The sequence below is a fragment of the Tyto alba genome, unplaced genomic scaffold (genome assembly GCF_018691265.1).
Source record: "Tyto alba isolate M040663 unplaced genomic scaffold, T.alba_DEE_v4.0 Super-Scaffold_5, whole genome shotgun sequence".
NCBI lineage: Eukaryota > Metazoa > Chordata > Aves > Strigiformes > Tytonidae > Tyto > Tyto alba.
Window position 1 is genome coordinate 10,127,241 of NW_024881326.1, and position 21,401 is coordinate 10,148,641.

General features: G+C 36.9%; 1 long non-coding RNA gene across 1 annotated transcript; it reads right to left on the reverse strand.

The window, feature by feature from the left end:
* Positions 1-213: 213 nt before the first annotated feature.
* On the reverse strand, positions 214-21,267 carry LOC116960542. Its single transcript, XR_004406448.2, has 3 exons — positions 21,080-21,267; positions 3,903-3,971; positions 214-597 (listed from the first exon to the last, which is right to left on the reverse strand). It is a non-coding gene; the product is annotated as an uncharacterized LOC116960542 (long non-coding RNA).
* Positions 21,268-21,401: the final 134 nt, after the last annotated feature.

Sequence of the window (21,401 nt, forward strand, 5' to 3'; positions counted from 1 at the left end):
GGAAGATAAGCTTATAATGCTCCATAATTTGAAACTGTCTTCTTAAAATTGAACTGTGTAATCTGTATGCAGACAATTTGGAAGAGAAAGGATCAATACTGCAGCAATGATTCTCACCCCTAACACAGACCACAGGTCTTAGATTCACTGCATATATTATTACAGTCACAGGCTGGATGGACGGTCCATAGAGAGCGGCATATGTGGCCATAATGGTGTAAGGTTTTAGTGTTTAGCATGCTACACAGAGACTCCAGAAACCTAGATTCCGTCCCTGCTTTTTGCTCTGTATGTATTTAAGTAAATGTAGTACTTTTGGGCTTATTTCCCACCTAAAAAATAATTAATAATTTTCCTCAAAGGAGCAATGACAGGCTAAATTAAAGGAAAAAAACCCATGATGCTGTTGGCCTTTCTCATACTGGGAGCAGTTGGAATTGTCTAAGGAAGTGAACCATTTTGGGAGGGTGATCTTAGTAGCAGTCTTTTCCATTTTTACCTTTTCCCAAGCTGAATCTTTCTGTTTCTCAGTGGTGTTTCTTTCCTGATCAATTCCTTTTGCTTTGACTGTTTCTGAAGAGACAAATTCCAATTTTTCTACAGGCAAAATAAAAACAAAGTGCCAGTTACCTCTTGGGCCACCTATCTAATGAATATATGAAGTGGCCAAATAGGTCTATAGTATCCATGCAGTATTGTTTCTCCTTCAGTATCCCTCACCAGCTTGCTGTACTGCTCTCATTGCTCGCTGTTTGTTTCCTTTATCTGTGCTGCATTCAAGAAAAGTCATGCTGGGTTTATATTTTCAAGTAACATTTTGTGACAAGCTTTATGAAGTGTGCTCCAGAAGTACAGATACGATTGTGTTCATTGCTTTGTCTGTTACACTGAATTTTCTTATTCTGTTTTTTAAGGGGGAAATAGTCATCCTTCTGGGAATGACTTCAAGTCCATCAGTTGAACCTGTGAACTGTATTTTGCATGCTACAGTTTTCCTTTCTGCTACTGTCTTGTGTTATCTTTCTGAAAAAGATGCAGAAAGGTAGCAGGGACCACTGTGCATCACCATTGCTCTAAATGTCATTTATTATTAATGGCAGGCAAATGCAGTACACATTATGTGTGTGAGTGTGTGTATAAATATATATATGATGTATATACGTTGCTGTTACAACACCCTATGGGCCATGAAAAGCATCACAAAAGCAGATGTTCTAGGAAGAGAAAAAGAGAACACTTAACTAATTTAAAAGTTAAATCAAAAACTGATATGCTTTTCTGGATGACACATAGTGAACACAGTCTCAGATTTTACAGGGTACTCCAAGCCTGTAAGAAATAAACAAGGTTGTGAATATAAGAGGAGGCCTGCCTGAGTTAGGTCAACTGTCTGGGTTGACCTTTGAATTTCTGTGCCTTGTAGCATCCCAGGGGTTTGGGTAATGTGCTCCAGACTTTTGGTATCTTGCCTCAGGGATTAAGCCTGAACTGTCAGGGATTTAGCCTTGTCAGGGCATGGGCTGCCTGGCTGTCAAGGACTTCTCTGCACCTTTCACTGCTCAAAGAGGGTTGAAGTATATGTAAAATAATTCATAATTTCCATCAAGTTGTTCACAAGGCTACATACTTTGTTGGAAGCCACGTTTTTCATCATCTCTTTTGTAGATTATGAAGTAAAAGAGAGGTTTCTACAGTGTAAAAGGTAACATCTTTACCTAACTGAAGTAAAAACAAATGATGCACTGGAATTGAATGCATTTGGTTTTGTTACTTACTCCAGCTGTAGTGCATATTATGGAATTAATTTTGATCCAGATCTTGACTTTGTTACCCAGAACTGTTTGTAATTACAGAAAACATCAAAATACTGTGGCTCAGTAAGTGAAACATAATACAAGTTCCAACTGACCCCAAATCAAAAGACTTTTTTGGCCGTTGGTCTGTACAGAGAATGTTTTCCTTATTTAGAACAGAAATTGGTTCAGTCTCTTTAAAATGTAAGGAAGTATAAAATTTATGTTACCAGAGACAAATAGTTTGTTTTAGTAAGGAGCTGGGAGAACAGAGTTGATCATTATTTCTGCTGTATTGTGAGTGTGAAGCAGTGTCTGTGGCTATTGATTCAACCTCAAGGGTGGGGCAGAAGCAGCTGAGTATAGGCTCAGGTCTTAATTCCATTCCTTAACATGTATAAACTTTGGATTTTAGCTTCTTTTCATAATGAAATTAAATGCATGTGTTTCTCCTCAGTGTGAATATGACTGTCTGTATTCTAATAACTCTTTGACCTGTTGGCAGACTTCTGGTAAGCTTAAGGTGTTGAATGCTCTTAAAGATATTAAATACCCAGATGTCATACAAAATTAGTTGACTAGAAGAGGATGACTTCTCTATTTTAATTGAGTAGTGTGATAGCCCATTTATCAGAGGGTCTAGACATTGAGAGGAAGACTGCAACGTGAGATCCCACTATTTATTAGAGATCAGAAAATCTAAATGGATGAGACACAATGTACACTTCAACTTTTTGAAAAGTCTCAGCAAAAGTTTATATATTAGTAGAGGTGAGAAACCTAATCCTGAAGACCTCCAAACTGGAGACCACATAGTCTCTTCAAGACACCTATTCTAGCGCTCATTTCTTTACCAGTTTTCTAGATAGATACTACATTTACTCTTTTATGGTCTTTTATTTGTGTACACCCTTCACAAAATTTTAAAGGTAGTGGTGTCAGCTCTTTAAACTCCTTGGGATGGAGTTTGTGAGACCCAGGTGCTTTGAAAACTTTACAGAGAACAAGACTGAGTAGAACTATACCTGGTTCCTTTCATGTACAGCACATGATTTATTTCTGAAGAGGAAGGGGAAATATCAGGAGACATGCTAAGAAATCCAACTCTTAAAATACGGGTTCTCAATGGAAAATGGTTCTTATGGGAATTGTCAAGTTAAGCTGACTAATCTTTGAGGCTTCAATTGTTTTTTGCCCCTTGATAAAACTGGAGATGTTTTAGTCAGCTTCTCTAAAGATGGAGAGCTTAAGTCTTGCAGGATCTATCAGTCCCTGCAGACTAATAAAGGTAAATCCAGTCCGACTGAGGTAGTGAGTCATTCAATGGTTCATAATGCCTGGGAGGAAAAAGAAGTAAACTTCTGGGATTGTTTAAGTCTCATCCAAAAGTCTGGAGTCGCATAGACACAAAGCATAGCAAATGGAGTTCTCAAAATTCAGACTAGATCATTTTGCTCTTAGTGGAAGTGTTTAGGTTCTGCTGAAGCCTTAAGGGGAATAAATGATACTCATTTTACTTGACTTGTAGAGAGCTGCTAGTAACTGTATGTTAAAATCTGTTGTACCCTCCAAACTTAAGTGAGCTGTAGGTGAATGTTGAAAACTCTTGAACGATGAAGAAGATTTTTAAATCTTCCAATGGATAGTCATTCATGCTGACACTGAAATTCAAATAGTATGCCACAGGATATAGAATATATTCTGAATGGGCAGAATGAAACATATCTGCTGCTGCATCTGGTTATAAAGTGAGAATTTCAAGTTTAAACTCAGACCAAGGTGTAAAAGGAATTATACTTAAGGTAAGATGTAAGAAGCATAATAATTCTGAGTGGATTCCATGTTTCACATATGTATAACTGGTGCTCTGTAGCTCTATATGGCAGGCATTTTGCAATCAAATTATTTTTACTTAAATCATGAAAACATTTCTGTCAATACTGTGTCGTGAGGGTCATTTTGGTGTTCTACACCCAGAGGGCACAGAACGCAGTTTTAAGCAAAATTGGTTATAATACAGGCAAAGCACCATGTTAGAATGCGTTTTCCATTGCAAATCAAATTACATTTTTGGGATACTATGCTGATAATATTTGAAAGCCTCCTTACCTCAGTGAAAATTATGTTCTCCAGTGCTCTTCACTTGTATTCATACTGCCTCACAGTTCAGTCAGGAGGCTGTCAGAGGAAGCAGAAGTGATCATGGAGGTAGTGATTACCTTGAAAACTGATATTGACATTGCCTCCCTATAAAAGGTCTGTTAGTGATGGGTAACTGATAAATTAGCCCTTAACAGATTTTGCTTCTTGGAAAGATCATGCAGTTGTAATACCTGCTGTTCCCATTACATCAGAAATACCATAAGTATTATGGAAATGCAGTAGCCTACTAAAAAGAAAATGTTCAGTAACTTTTTCAGAATTAATTATAGCTTTATGTTTAAAGTGAAGTAGGAAGAACATTTGCAGAACAGACCTGGCCTTCTCAAAACCAAAATGAAACTAGATTCCTGGTCCGACAAATCATGATATTGAGGGGCATTGTTTAAAATAAGAGTCTGAAAGGAAGCTGAGAAGTGCTAGGAACGTTCATGTCAGATAATAGCACATGCTGGTGATGTCAGTAACAGAAAGCTGGAGCCATACCTCAAAACTGAGCTAAGCTTTCATTGGGAAAGCTAGGAGGGTTTTAAGCCTTCCCCAGTAAGTCTCTTCTCTTGCTCACAGTGCTGGCACCTTGCAGTACCCATGGCTGCTGCCCAGCAATACTGCTCCTCTGAAGCTGCAGAAATGTTTTGGCACTGCATAGTTATCAGGTCCCCCCCCAAAAAAAGGTTTTTTCTTGGCTGCAGACCCATGCTGTGGGCCCATCTGCACCCACTGGTGTGGTGTGGAGGCAGGAGAGCAGGGAGTGGGGTCTGCTTAGACACCCTTTTCCTCCAAGGCTATGCCTACTGGAAGTAAGCCAGGCTTGAAGAGAAGCAGTTGGAGTTTAGAAGCAATCTCTGAGACTGAAACTATTGTAAATAGCTCTTAGTCTACCACTTAAAATTGCAAATTGTTCTGCAGAAAGTTTAGCTTTGGCAGAAAGCAAAGCAAAACAAAACAAAGTCCTTTTCGACTTGGAAGTTATTTGATTTGAGGTCTGTCAAAAGCTGTTGTAAAATCTTCATGCTACTGGTCTGGAGAAGATCCTTCTTTATGCACAGTCTGCTAAAGCATCATCTGCTACGTGGTCACTTGGGGATCTCCTACGTTTTTTTGAAACATCTAGTATTGCACTTGGAAACAGCATTCTGGAAGAAATGGTAAAGAGCTGCGAGATCTAGTTTAGCTCTTGTATTTCATCAAATGAATAGCTGTGTCTGCAATTTGGCTAATGAGCAACACAATGCAAAGAATGCCCTTGCCTTTCCTTAGAGATATTGTGGGGTTTTCCAAGGAGAGCACAGAGCACTTTTTCCCAAGTGGTGAATTACCTAATTTCAGTAAATTGCTTAATTTCCAAGTTGTACAAGCAACTTTCTTTTATAGCTCTACAAGGAGATACTGCCAGGTGTTACGCATAGTGCAGAAAATACATAATGATGCCAGTTGCTCCCAGACTGAAAAAAAACCCTCAACTTTTTCTCTTTTATAAACAAGTAATTTCATTAATATTTTTCCAAGCCAATGAGCAAGCAAAAAATATCTTCCTGCATACTGGTTTCAGGCACAGCTCATCCTTGGAAGTAACTTCCCATAGAAACATTAATAGCACCTTTTAAAATTCATGTTTTTGATATACTTTGTGGAGGCAGAACAGCACTAATCACTTGATATGACTTCCTCTGAAGTAGGTATTGCAAAGTTTATATGGGAAGAAGATAAGAAGCATGAGATATCTTTGCTCTGGAAAGGGAAACAAAGAAAGGGTTTTATTGCCATAAAACACTAACTCATTTCTGTAATCTGTTTTCTTTGGGGTTTGTTTTTTTGGGGTTTTTTTTAGTGGTTTTTTTGAGGGGGGTGGTAGGAGTGGTATTGGTTAATAATAAGAAAGAGGTAAAGCTAAATTTCACTTATGTGGAGAAGATGGAGGGGAATGTACTCATTCAGAATGTTCCCAAGAGGTGATACTCTAGATACGTGCTCATACCTAATGGTATGATTCTTGAGAAATATTGCTGTCAAATGTAGGTGGTTGTTACAAGTGTTGTATATACAGATAATGCTTTCCAACTAGTAGACAGTCTCAGGAAAAACTAGGATTGCGTAAAAAGGAGGGTAAGGCTCTGTAAGGCAGCACTCGCCAGTTTAAGTCTCCCAAATGCAATCTGTATCATTCTACCTCATCATCCAAATCTGTTAAACATACAGGTATAAAGATGAGCTTTTTAATGTGAAATGATCCTGGACTTCTTTAGGAATCTGATCTGGACTCAAAGTTGTATTAACTTCATAAGACATTAATCACATGGTCTGTATCTCAAATAATTGTGTATTTTTGACATTCATATTATATTGCTATTTTACTGCACTTTTGTCATTTTCCACATTTTTTTCATGGGAGTCTTAAATGCTATTGATTGTGAGATAAATAATTCATTATTTCTGAAGCATCAAAAACTGTGTGGTTATACTATATGAAGGCAGTGTTTTATGCAGCTGTGTTTTAATTCATGCTTTGTTACCTTTATTATTACTGACGGCTGTTTTATAATAAAGCTGCAGATTGGAATCAGAATAGGTATGCTTGAATTCAAACTGAACCAGAGCCTAGTACTAGCACTATGTTTGTCCTTTCCAGAAGTGCAACCTTGCAAAAGGCTACTGTACAGTTAATTCATTCATATGTTTGAATGGGAGATATTACACATATCGTCTTGAATGTATTAAGTAAAATTAGTACCTGGAAGAACTGAGTAACTATTAATATGTACAGAAACCTTCCCCATGAGTAATATATTACCTGGAAATCTGTGGAGAGGATTTATTTTAATGCAGCTTGAATGTAATATTTCCACTTGCAAACAAATTTGATCAAATACAATAAACATAGTGCTGGAATTTTAATGTAATTCTATTACCTATTAGCCAGTATATAAAACAGTAATACACATGTCTAACAAAAGGCAGAGTAGCTTTTTCAGCTTTGCTGATAAATATCAGTATAAGTCATGTAAGTCGAATAATCAGGCACTAAAATAAGAGTAAGTAATATCCCTAGTCTTGTCAAACATAAATGGAATATAGAAGGAGGTTGATTCTTTGCTTAAAAATTTAATGTAAGGAATAATGATGTAAAGCTGAAATTCAGGGTATAAAAATATCCTTTGATAGCCTGATATACAGCATATCTTAGGAAATACAAACTGCTCTGAAATAAAGATCAGACAGAACAAACCTGCCATACATTTGGTTTGGGTTTTTTGTCTAACCATATGTTTATTTAAGCAAACTAGGGGCTTGAGGGTACCTGGGGGCTTTATGTACAAGCAGCTACTATATGATGGCTACTGAAACACTGAATCTAACAGGCTGAGGAGAAATTTGATTTCTTTCTGCAAATCTTTCACCTTAGGTTTAATCACGGAACTGTAAAACCTTTAATCTCTAAAATGGCAATACTGTTAGATAGCTTTAAAAGGTGTTGGAAGAGAGAAGAATTTTATCACAGTTCTAAAGTTACCAAATGCTTTTATTTCTGCAGCGTGCTGTTGGTGGCATGACTCGTTAGCCAGTACAGTGGAAGTCATGTGTGCTGATGGTTCTGAAGACAAGACAGCAAAGGTAAGACTGTTGTACTAATCCTGGGATATGTCTGTCATTGAGAGGAGTCCAAAGAAGTTTGTCAGGTATGCATTGCAAGAATATTAGAATAAATAAATGTGTATGTGTGTGTAGCATTTAGGAAAAAACACCCAACCTGTAATCCGAAATTGAGTCCACTATTTCTACTGTTTCATTGAAGGTATTAGAATCTTTCTGCATTTTGATTAGAAGAAAATTAAATACTTTTCCTGTCTGTCAACTATGCACTATTTTTGCAAACTTGTCAGTACTTAGCAGTTGGAATCAATGAGACTGAGGCCATTTTGTTTTAAAAACAACAAAAAAAAAAATCAGTATTAATTTTGTTTAATAGAAGGTGGAACACCTCCTGACTTAAAGGACTGATCTCAAATGAACAGGCTAAAGCCCATTACTGTCACAATGGAAATTCCTGTTGACTTTACTGACAGGAGAGTCCCACCCATTGTGAAATCAAAGGAGTAATCAAATCAAGAGAGATTAAGTTTCTACCAGATCATGCTGGCATAAGAGCTCCATTCTGCTTGAAGGAAACATAAATGAACAGAAACTTTTTCTCTTCTCCACCCCTCTTATCATGCACAGCTTCTGAGCTTTGGGAGCTCTTGCTAGATGTCTCTGATCAGGATACAACAGCTGAAAGTAATTTAATGTTTATGTTTTTCCTGAAGGGAGTTTTAGCAATATACTGGAATAAAAGGACACAGCATGAGTCTGACAAGGCTGCTGCTGGAACTGACTGCAACTTACTGCTATTCTTCTCTATTATGTGTCTGCTTTCAAACATACTCCAGCCATAGGTCTAACTTGTCACTGTCATGTGCCTCAGCAGCATGATCATTATCTTCTCCTAATGTATGTAACTACATGTTTGTATTCTGCTGGGTTGGAACATTGGTATATACAAGACTAGAGAAGGGATCATCAGCTGCAGAAGTCATATGTGTGAAAATACTATTCACTTCTGTAGAAATTTTTCTTTCATCATGTGTCTTTGTTGTTTTCTTTGAAAATTTTACCTGTTTTGGCTCAAAAAATACCCATCTGTTCTATAATCATCATGGTTCTAGCTTTGGAGGAACTGCATAATGTCAGCAACTAATCTGGTATGTTGTATCTCAGTTATTTCCAAGTGAGTGTTGTATGGTAAAACGTACTGGTTACTTTTCAACTGAGAACTTTAGGAATGACCTACCTGGGGCAGTGCCCCAGAGTTAAAGACATGATGTGCTACAACAGCACATACAGCTGTTCCCCATTTTATCCAGAATGCTAATTTCTGTTATTATGTGCAATTCACCAAATTATGCACTTTGAATAGGCTGAGATTTGATAACAGAGCTAGGATCCCTTGATTAGTCAAGGTCATTATATGGGAAGGTCCACTGAAAGCAAATGAACTACTCAGTATGTACAAGGGTATACATATGGATGTGTGTATATAAATGTCAGACTTGAATGTAGGTAGGTTTTGTCAGTGTATTCTCAGTATAATGGAATGGATTCCGTCCTACATACTGCCAGATAGGAAAGTCATTGCTAAGGAAAATATTCAACAGCATTACTTCCTGTGCTCAAATATCTAGCCAAATATCCTCCCTTATGAAAAAAATTTCCTGCTCTTATTATTTCCAAAAATAAAAGTTTACATAGCAGCTCTAGAAAATGGAGGAGCACAAGTCCACATTTCAGAGAAGCATGTGGTTATAAAATTTAATCTGAGTAGGCCAAACCCCTCAGGGAGATTGCATCTGAGTCTGTAAGACTTGGCAAAGATCAGAGTCAGAGAAATATTTCTGTTTTTTCAGTTAAAATCAGAAATATTCTTCCATTTTTCTGTTGCCTGAGGAAATTAATCTAATTTCTAGTCAGAGAAAAATGAAAGAACAGCCTGGCCTAAAAAGATCAGTTCAGTGTGTTATATTTTATATCAGAAAAATGAAGGACTTGAGAAGGTTTGTCTGTGACTCACCTTTTCCATTTTAGCCTTCACACTGCCAAGTTTACCTGAAAATCAATATTTTACATTGAACAACATACGTTCAGTGTCAGTAATAGTCTCAAGGAATATAGTTTTTAAAGAAAAATGCCAACTCTTGCCAGGTTGTTGCCCAGGTAAATATTTGTAATGAATAATCTATCTGAACCCCAGGGAAACTGCAGATATGAAAGCAATGGCCAGCTTCTCCACTGGTGCTCAAGCAGCCATTCTTGCCCTTCTCCCTTGGTATTTCGTTCATTATGTTTACCACAGGGCTGCATCGTTCCTCTTCCTTTGGCAGCTGTGACTTTTCTTCTTGCAAATGTCAACCCTCAGCAAAAAAGCAGCTCTTAAGCAGTGATTACACAGGCTACCCTGAAGGAATAGGGCACTTACTACAGAACAAAGCATGCCAGGTACTCTGGCAGCTTTCTATTGGTCCCAGTTTGTCATGTGTAAATAGAAAGAGGTGATTGAATTTTATTTGAACAGGGCAGGCATCCATAGAGCAGCAGGTGCTAGAGGCAGACAGTTGTTTCTTGTCTCTGCTATCGTTTTATCTGGGGTATATGTCACCTGAACTTTCTGTGTTTCAAGCACTTCTGTCAAATAAAGGTGTTCATACCTGCCTGTGTCTTGTAAAACAATTCAGAATCCATAATACATAAAACCTTCTTGATCCTATATTCTGAGGAGGCAGGTAAATGATGGCTGGATTCTTTGCACTCTTGAATAGGGGATCTGAAGGATTTAATCTTAAATAACTGGTCATTTGTTCCCACTATGAACCTGGATTGTCTCTTCCAGGGACACTGTGCTAGAAACAAATCCTTAATTATTGTATTCTGCATCCATACTTGTAGTCTAGTTCTCAAAATATCCAGTTGTTACAGGAGTAACCTCTCCAGTTAGACTGCCCACCAGTTCCCAATATTTCAGCCCTGCATAAACCCTGGTTTGATGTAAGAGTCAGTGAAGTTATCATGGAGACAAAGTAGAATGATTCTCTTATGTCATAGTGTCAAATTGGAAAGTGGAAATTGGTTTTGTTCTAAAATTACCATGTTCTCACTTTACTTAAAACCAAGTGCATTCTACTCTACATGTAAAGTAACACTGAAGGTTTAATCTTCTGGAAAACCCATGACAGCTATCATTGGAGAATGTAAGTCAGAATGCGTGTTAGTAAGGAGCTTTGCTGCAGATGCCTGAAGGTTCCAGACAGATTTTATAAAGAGAAATTATGTCTCATTCTAAAGAAAATGAAGAAAAAACAAAACCCCAGACTCTCTCATCAGAGTATAGAAAAAGGTTCAAGTTACCTATTGCTTGTAAATGAAGTGTTTTGATTATCCTTGAAATTTTATGGAGATGAGAGCTTTTCTGTAGTGTACTCCCTGAGACTGATTTTTTGCATCACAATCTGAAAACAAATGTTCAAACAATGAGAACTTCAACACAGATCACCCCTACTGTTTTATTTTTAGATGTGTGTTTGTATATATATGCATGTATAATTTTAAGGGAAACTGTACTGAAAATGAATACTGTTCCCCCAGACTAGTTAAATTGTCATTGCACTCTACAAATACTTTTTCAATAAGGATCATCTTTTTGTAGTATGAGTTTACAGCCCCAGTGCAATACAGCCTTTATTATGACTGGTGACCATACAGCTACCTCAGTTTAAAGAATGATAATCAAGGGCCTTTTAGAATATTTAAATATCGGGAAGATGAGATTTGTTTTTTTTTTTAGTATGTCCAGTTTACTCAGAGTTTTACACAGTAATGAAATTACGAGAGGGGGCAATAAATTCTTTCATTCTCCAGCTATACCTGTTCTTCTGTTCCCTTGATGTAGTGCTGCTGGTCAGCCATCCCTAGCTTGATCTCATAATTTCAGCTCCTCAGCCCTACCTGCCAGTTGCAGCTGCTGATTTGTTGACTCTGTGTTGGCTCTGTGGGTGATAAGAGAGCAGAAAAGCTGCCAGTGCCTCACAGCAGCAGTCTGGCAAGTGGATGCATTCTCTTGGCTATCATTTCTTATCCTACCACTACCCTTTGCTGTTCACATGGCCCAGTGCAAGCACATGTGCCTCTGTCGTTGACTGGATATAGCCAGGAAGGGGCAAGACCTGTCTGGGTCATGTAAGATGGCTACAGCTTGCAAAGCGATCCACTGTTCTCCTCCTTCCTTTCTCAAGGTGTTGCATCTGCCCCTACCTTTATGTAAGGATCTGTTCACTGACTTCCACTTAATTAGGCAACAAGTTTCAAAACATTTACTTTCCAAAAATTCAACGTGAATCATGAGACAAACAGAAAATTAAACAGAAATGCTCCATAACTTATTATAGGCTTATTAGAAAATGAATTTAAAGCAGTAAAACAAATTTTGAATGAAAAGTGTATGTTTTCCCAAGGAGAAAAAGAGAAGGAAGGCAACTGAGACTGAAGTGTTTTATGCCCTTAATGATTCTACTATTGATAAGTGAATGTTATGAGGCACAGTGGAGATTTAGTGCTGTAATTGCTTGGCAAATAGAACAAAAAGTCTATGCGTAACAAGGACAAATTAATACATTTTACAAAATTAATATAATACCATGTTTCTGCTCTGTAATGATAATGCGTAGCATATCCTAACCCTGGATCTAGAGTTCAATGTCCTGTGTAGTGATGACGCTATGGTCCATTCCAGAAAAAAAAATCAGATTTTTGCACAGATAAGATCTGAGCTTACTGTTGGTGCTTTGCTTGAGAATCCTAGTGAGTAATAAAGGAGATTTACTTATGTCTTTAAGAAAACTAATTTTCACTTTCTGTAGCACATTGAGAGTACTGCATAGCTTAGTGTTTTTTTCAGTTTGCTTTAGCACATGTTTTTTTCCCCTTTGGCAAGCGGACTTCTTACTCTAAAGAATTTAAAGCCAGATTGTTTTCCAAGCAGGGACTAAATAGTTTAGAAGGATATGTCATATGGAAGCGAGTTTAGACCCAAGCTTATGTTGCATAGTATTTGTCTGTTACCAAAGGCAGTAGAGAGGGCCACCCATACTGAAAATCTAAGTAGAGTGTTCAAAACTCATATATTGTCTTTAGCTTTTTGCATACTTCCTCACAGTGTATTTTCATGTGTCTGTGGCACAATGGCTGCTTGTCGGGTACCTGGTACTTTATGATTTAAACTACAGCTGTGAGAAGCTGTGACAAGTTTGTGTTGCCAGCAAAGCTGGTGAAAAGTATTTTTCAATTTGGTTACAGTTAGTATATTGTGACAAGCCACTGGAATTAAATAGTCCAGAACCAAAAGATTGGAAGGAATATCACAAAGTGATTGAGTACGTTTCCAAAGTGCATATTCTCATCCTGAGAAGTGAAATGATGACATGGAAGCAGAGAGCAATCTTCAAAAAACATGTTGGGAAGAATCCTGAGGATTTAAGACCTCTAGGTCTTGTTTCACCAGATCAGTTCACCAAAGCTATGACTCAAAGTAGAAAGTCTGTAAAATTGAATCTTGTGATTTCAAAGGTTATACATGCATGTATGTATATGTATGTGCGTATGAATATATGCATGTATACACACACACACTTCAAAACCAAACAGTCCCCCACCAACTTCTTTTCATCAAATACCAACAGTCCTTGGGATCTCACGTGGAGTACTCTGCCCCTTCTGTTACGATCTGTGCCAGGAGTCCGCAAGCTCCTGAAGCATTCCTGACCTGCTGTGCCAGGAACTTCTGTTGGAGGCAGATCCTGGTGAGAGTATCTGCACAGTCTGAGGTCTGGTTTGGGATTGGATGTGAGAAGTAGTAAGTTGACTGGGTTTAGAAGTGCTGAGGAGCCTGAGTTTTTTGTTTTTATTTTACTATCTTGTCCTAAAGATTCAAACTGCATTTCCTTTTTCATACTGGTCACTTTACTGCCAGTTTGGAGAGAGGGGGAGACCTGAGATTTGCTGTTACAGTTTCTGCAGATCTTCCAGCTGTGATGAAGGCCTTGCCTGGACCCCCAGGCAGAGCATCCTGCTAGTCTTTGAGCTGAACCACTGTTAAAGTATGTGGTACAGACAGCACACTGTGGAGGAGAGTACGGGAGACAAGTTCCCACATCCATCTTGTACACAGTGACTGAACATTATTTTGTTGTATTCCTGAAAGGGTAATCCTGTGGTAGTGGCTGAACCAGTGTCCTACCTGAGCCACTGATATTTTAGTGTAAATGAATGCAATGAAACCAGTTCTATTTTTACTTACCTATGTGAAGTCATCCTGGCTGTAGGCCAAGAGAAAATAAGACAAGCGGTACTTGAATCTCCATGAATGAGTCATAGGTTTCCCTTGTCTCAATGATTTACTGTTTCAGTGACTTGAACTACCTAATACTTTGGCAATTAAGTACCATCAGAAAAAAATTAGGAAAATATGGAAAACCACTTGGGGTATTGCTTCTGAGCTAAGTACTGATACAGCTAAAGATATGTTATCCTTGCACAATTTGGTCTGTGAAGTGATAGCAGAAAGAGCAATTTAAGAAGCTATTCTTTTTATAAAGAAGTGAATCCAGACTGATTTTACCTAACCTACACTCTATATAGTCCAGCAGTAATTTTCTCATCTCAATATTGCGCAACTTCTACATGCAGCACTACTATAACTAAAGCTGAAGCAAGGGAGGAGTTACTTTTTTATGTTTTAAAGGGATTTGTGTCATGAATGATGTCACCTTTTACCTTTAATTAACAACAACAACAACAACAACAACAACAAAAGATAAAAATAAAGGAGAAGACAGGCATTGATGCACAGGGAACATAACAGGAATGTTGCCTAAGAAAAAGCACTGCAATGCCAGTCTATGTGCCAGAAGGATTTTCAAAGTGATCCAGAGCTGTGTGGCTGAAATCTCTCATGTCTCCAGCAGAGATGGAAAAACAGACAGAGAATCCATCCTTCACATTTTAGAATTCCACAGCTCAAAATGAAAGCTGTGAGATACTTGATTCCAGTTTTCATAGCAGTCCAAGAGGGCAATTTAGCATTCCTCAGCATCATGGCAGCAATAAAAAGAGTGTAAGGAGAAAAGAAATAGATATTTAATACCTTAAAAAAGCATATTGGCATTGGCACATACTTATTTTCCACAGTATTTTCTGAGATTTGTGCTGAAATTGAAACCTTTTAATAAAACAGTTGATATCTTGCCATAAAAAAAGATATAAAGAAAAAACATTTCAGAATATATTTGGCATGTTATGTGAGTGAACGAAGGGAAGAGTAACAAACAAGTTTGACAAAGCAAACTAGATAAAAGCAAAATAAACAATAAAATCCAAAGCATTGTTAATAAGTAGCATTTATTAACATGCACTTTCGTTAGCTGTGGAATTTTTTTTTTGGAGTAGTTTCAAAAATATCTGTTGCAGCAGGAGTACGAGGCCCCTGTACTTTTCTTCCACAGATAGTTTCCAATTACTGAAGCCAAGTGCTTGGCACTTGTCAAGAAAGGGATTGGGTACTTACAGGAAAAGCAAGAATAGAATTGTGCAGCCATACAAATAGGAATTTTTTATAAAAGAGGACGTGGTTCCAAACCGTTAAAAGCCCTCATACTTCCTATAGCAAACTTGCCTTCAACTAATTTATGTGAGAGGAGAGATTACCTGCAGACATATGATTCTATTGTATTGGTTTTACCCTGATTTTATAAGCTTCATTTCTGACCTCTGTGACAGATGCTCAGTTAAATCTATGACCATTGGCCTAATACAGCATATCATCCCCTATAATTCTGTCTTCCTAAATTTTCCTGTATGTCAAGCTTTTCATTAGGTCAGTTGGAGTTCACGCAAAAACTCCTTCATAGGGTTGGATTGAAGGTGCTTTGTTAAATTTTGCTGGATGAATGGCTATCTCTATCACCAGGCGTAATGAATCAAATATTTTGTCAGCTTTCTAGTTAGGTTGTCAACTTGTGGTTCATAGCAGCTGCTGTGAATTAATACCTTTTGTAGTAGGAAATATGGTGAATGCATAAACCAAAATATAATTACAGTGAAAATAACCTCCCTGTTCTATTTTAATAATAATAACAAGGTGTGTTAGGTGGTGTTCTTGGTTTTGTTTTCTTTTGTGGTTTTTGTTTGTTAGTTTCTGGGTTTTTTTGTAACAATGTATGAGTTTAATTATAACAAAGAAAATAAAGCTTTCCTTTCTACTCCAGAGATGGAGACCAGACATTTTGCTTTCAAATTCATAAAATTCTATTATTTTAAATACAGTTTTATCTTTCTCTGGAAAAGAAAACATTGTGGTTAGCATAGAAATCCTCCTCTGTGTACAGTCTCCAAATGTACTCCATCAAAAACCTCCTGAAGTCAACAGAAAAATCCTCATGCTCTTCATTTGATAATGGATCAAGTCTTATTTTAGTTATGGCCAAGATTATTTTCACTTTTCAGGCATATTTCTGGATAGTGTAGATTTGTATGTAAATCTGTACTTACCAAAATATTTGAAATCAGTAAATAAGTAGTCATGAGCTGAAGTTTTCCCCAAATGACATAAAAGGAAAACTCCCAATGATTTTCACAAGGCCAAAATTTCATTCTTGCTTTGGTTATTTGTGGGCAGGGTGGGATAGAATGTCCTTTTTCTTTTTTAGGTTTGTCCTTTTTCTCCTTATGAACTGACAAAATGAGCTACATTTGTATTACCATGTATAGGGAATTAAGGCACACAGTTTACATTAAGAATGATCTGTTACCTGGTAAAAATGTTAATGTTCTTATTTCTGCTTTATTATTCTTCATTACATTGTTAATAGTAATGAAGTTGCATGCCTAATTGCACCCTAATGAAACCTTGTCCTTTTATCTATGGTTAGGAACAGATCCATGGACTAGGTGTTAGGAAGAAAATAACTTCCAAAGGAAAGGTGGAATCTCTTCTGAGAGAGCTCTAAGGAGACAAAACTAGAAAAGCTAGTTTATCACAGCTTTTCTTTACGTTCCTTTTCTCTAGCAACTTACAGATCAAAGTTAAGTTTCGCAGCTTGCATTTAATGAAGTAATTTGGTATGTGACTTGTATTAAAATGCCGAACAGAACATTTTCTACTTGCTATTTGTATTTTATTCTTTCTGTATTGAAACCATCCAGCAAACTTTAGATTGCTTTAACTGCATGCTGATTCCCAGCTCTGTATGCAGAATAGAACTGTATGTTCTTCAACCATATTCACAGGACTGGCTGTCTTTTATTCCGACATAGTAACAAAAGAGCTAAGGGAGCTGTCATTTATTTTACAGCAATTTCAGATAACTGACTCTTGTGATGATAAAGTATTGCAGAATGGAGAGATGAAACATGCTACATTTAAGAGAAAAGATGAATATTTTCTATTAAGAGGTACAAGGACCAGGAAATAGATGCTAATGCTACTATTGAAAAATAAAAAAATCCAGAGACTTGTAATGATCTAGGTGAAGCTGGAGAATCAGTGTTGATGGTGGGACCTTGTGTCGCATGAAGGATGCAGCTAGCTGAAGGTGATAATTTTGTATTTGTGAAGTTTTCTCTGTGGTATGCTATGACTTCCTGTGGACTTTTAAGTGATAATCCTGTTATATGCATTCAGACAAGTTCAAAATATTCTTTCATACAAGTAGCTATAGAAAAACTATGCATTTCAATAAGGACTGCAAAATGCTGTCCACAGTGAATGCTTCTCTGCCCCTGAAAATTGATTATTCCACTCTGTATATTTTCCCAAGCCATTTAAGTGCATCAGATGGTTATAGATGTTTGACATGCTAAGTAATGGTCTGGCCAGAATAGCACTTGTGTGAGGTAAGTGAATTGTTTCCAGTAAACTTGGCACATCCATATTGTTAATATGCTACCACCTACCTTAAAAACGATCAGTCAATTTGTTGCATGACATTTTTGGATTAAGTGGGTTGTATGGATTAATTGTGTTCATTCTCAATATGTCATTGATATTTTTTCTAAATGACCTGCCTTGTTATTTTATTTGCTTCTTCATAATTGATTTTCAGTGTATAAAGCACTTACTGTTTAATACTTATTGCAAAATAAAATTATAAAAAGCAATAGATTGTGAAAATTTTTTGCAATCTGTCCTTCCTCATCATAGTATTTGCAAACAGTTGTGCCTTATCTGAAATAGTGATTATTGCCAAACTCTGTAGAAAGTCAGAAATAGGAACAAGTTTTTTTCCCATGGTAGATTCATTAATTAGTATTTTCAAAGGTCTAGTGGGACATCTCTAAATCAGCTGGTGTGTGCTCCTGATGAGTAAGTGATTTCCTTCTCAAAGTTGCAGTAAGCATAGGGGAATAACTAGGAACAGGAGTAGGATTGACATGAAATTTTGTTTAAACTGTTGATCATATTACTCCATTTCTTATTCTCATTACAGTTCTCTTTGTTGAAAGATATGGTAGAGACATACTGTCATTGCAACAAACAGTAGTGAGAATAGAGTGACTTAGAAACCTTGAAATATTTCAGCCAATCTGTCAGTGGCCAAAGATAGCTTGACAGAACTGTGTTTCTGCTTGGTCTGAGGGATTAGTCACAATTTTAAAATATCTCAAGAGCAGCTACGACAAAGTACTAGGGTTTGATTTTCCAGATATAAGCCTAAAGCATCTCAAGTCAGGTGAAGGTTGCTGACCCTTTGTTTAATAGCTAAGTGACAGGAGATTTGAGTTGTCTTTTCAAAAGATGAGAAAATATCCGAGAGGTAAAACTATGTGTTCAGTCTGATAGTTTAAAGAAAATTTGTTAGAAGAGTTTTGTTGGTTTTTTTGTTTTGTTTTGTTTTTTTTTTTTTTTTTTAAGTTTTATACTAGTTTCTTAGCTTTTGTCTTGTCTTGTTCTCTCCTATATTTAATCAGATTTGGGGTCACAAGCTTACATGAGCAAGTAATCTCCTGTTAACTTTCATGTAGGTTTTGCTGATGTAAAGACACCAGGGTTTGTGGAAGTACAGCTCCATGTTGAAGAGCTAAAATCATTAGTGCTGAAGTCTGTTGATATAGCAAGATGAGTTGCTGATGCAATATAGAAATAGTCAAAATATTTACAGCCAGAGTTTTGTCATGTCCATCTGACTCATCTTGCTTTGCAGTGGTATTTGAGAAAACTTCTCCAATTTCTGAGGCACATAACATTTTGTCCTGCAGCTCTATTCCTTTAGAAAAGGACTGAAGATATTTTCTTAATTGATTCTGGATAACGGGAAATTGCCATATCTTATGACATCTTTAAAAAGACCAATCATACTTTTAATTGCTTAATTAATCACAGCATGAAAAGGGCACAATCTTCAAGGACATTTACTTTTTTTTTTTTTTTCTTGCCTAAGAAGTTTGGTTGGCTGTTTTCTTTATTGAAGCTAGCTATTTGATAGCAGAAAATATGGCTAAGGTGGTTGGTCAAACACACACAAGATCATCATTGACACCCTTTAGTGTAGCATGACTGACCTATAAAGCCCAGCTAGATATTTCTAGCCCATCGGTGTTGATGAGCACATGTGATCTCTTTCCAACTGTCAGAATATGCCCTTCTGTTTCAGCCAAACACAGATTAAAACACCACAAACCTAAAATACAACAGAAAGCCCAAATTCAGAGACGAGCATCTTGCCAAATGGGGGAGTGCCTAATTTGAGAACAGCTGAGGATTCAGGTTCTCTGTACTGGTCAATGGACTCATTACTTCTCACCACTGAGAAACATGCTGCTTTCTTTGTCACACAACCTGTCTCATCTCATTAGCACAATGACTTGAACATGTTGACAGCATGTAATGGTTTTCACTGCATATGCTAAGAAGTGATTTTAAACCAATTTGCTGTTTTCTTTGTAAGCAGAGTGTGACTGCTGATAGTTGCTAAGGTCCCCTAAAAGTTATTCATTTGCCACAATTCCTATAGGTAAAATACGATGCTGTGAAACAGATGATACAATGCACCAGCATGCTTGTTTCTTTCTCTGTATGCTAATGAACTCCCACTCATTCCCCACTGGTAGCTCGGTATGTTGCGGTGAATGCATTCAGACTGAATCAACGTTCAGTGACTCAGAAGGCAGTTTCTACATTGGCTTATTGTTTCCACGAATACTATTAAAGCATAGCTAATTCTCACAGCTGAAAGTTTGATTTTCCAAATACATTGTCTGCATCTGATAAACATATTTAATTGTTAGACTTCATTCTTCTAAATAAAAGTACCACCTACCTTACTTGATCATGTTTATATTTTTTTTTCTCATAGCATTAATTGGCTTGATCAAAACTTTCAAAAAAGGTCCTACCTGTCAATTCTATGTATTTACTCTTACTAGTAAGAAGCTCACCATTTAGCAACCTTAAATAATGAACTCTGGTTTTAGTGCTGACCTCATGTTTGACCACTAACCAACATTCAGAAAATAAATATTAAAAAAGAAATCTAAAAATGCTTTTTAAGTTGTCTCAACTCTGGTAGTGATTTGCCTGTAAAGAGCTGCTTAAGCAATGGTGCTGTTTTTCATATTATTGCTGCTGTAGTTAACCTTCTGTCCACTTTATAGACTCTCTAATGAGAGACTGGCACGTATTAGAAAGCTGTTAAACTTCTCAAGTCCTGTGGTAATACTCTGGCTCATTGGTGGTGAGTGGTCTTTGCACTGTTGCTGTAAATAGAAATCACAAGACCAAAGTTGAGCAGACTTGCATTGTTTTCAGTCATGAAATTAATACCTGACTTAACATAATTGATTGGAACTACTTGTATTTTATATTTTCTCTGAAGAACCCCACAAAAACATTCATATATCATTTTTTTTTTTTTTTTAAATAAGCCAAGTTACAAAAAATGTATTCCTACCTCACCAGTGAACATTGTGACTTTTGGCAACTAACACAAGAAATTAAAAATGTGTTATCATGAATATTGTCATGAAATCAGAGGAATTTTTCAGGGGAAAAGAGACACCAACTGTAACTTTCTTGTATTCATCTCTGCTGAGAATGGAATTCTTTTTAAGGTTCATAATACATTATTTAGGCTGTTGAATCCCACTCTAGTCAAATGGCTACTAGATACCTCAGGTTATTGCTGTGGGACCGTTTTTGAGGAAAGGATTGAAGTGTTGTCCCAAAGCCTGTATTTGAAATGTTTTCATTATTCCTCAGAAGCATCCAGAAAGAGTCTGAATTTTATTTTCATTATGATATAAATATGTTTTTTTGAGAAATAGACTTAAATGATTAACCTGAAAATAGCAGGCAAGAAGAGGTGCCTGAAGGTTGAAAATCCTTGCTGACAAATGATACAGTACTTCTTACCTTCATAAAAGTTTGTGTGTATAAAATTAGACCTTTTATGTCTCTGGTTTATTTTCTCTGGATTTAATTTTTGGGATTATGTTATGACCTGAGGTTGACAAACCTACTAATTTTGAAAAAGTAATGTTTGTTCACTTACCTGGAAGATTGTCACATTCTAAAGGTAGAAAGCAAATATCCCATTTCAGTATACACGTTTACAGCTCTCTCCTGTTTGTGGAACTTCCTGGAGTCACAGGCATCTGCACAGCACCTGGGTAGGTAAGTGGAATCTCCTAGCTGGTGCCTGATTGCATGGAATTTATTGGTATACAGCCTTCAAACATGCATTTGAGTCTTTTGCTTAGTGCTGGTTTGAAAGCATGCAACTTTGGGTCACAAATAGGGTTTGTCATGTGCCCTGGAGTGCCACTGGCTGCATTTTATTTTGCTGCTTCAACATTTTTGATTCAGCTTCCTCC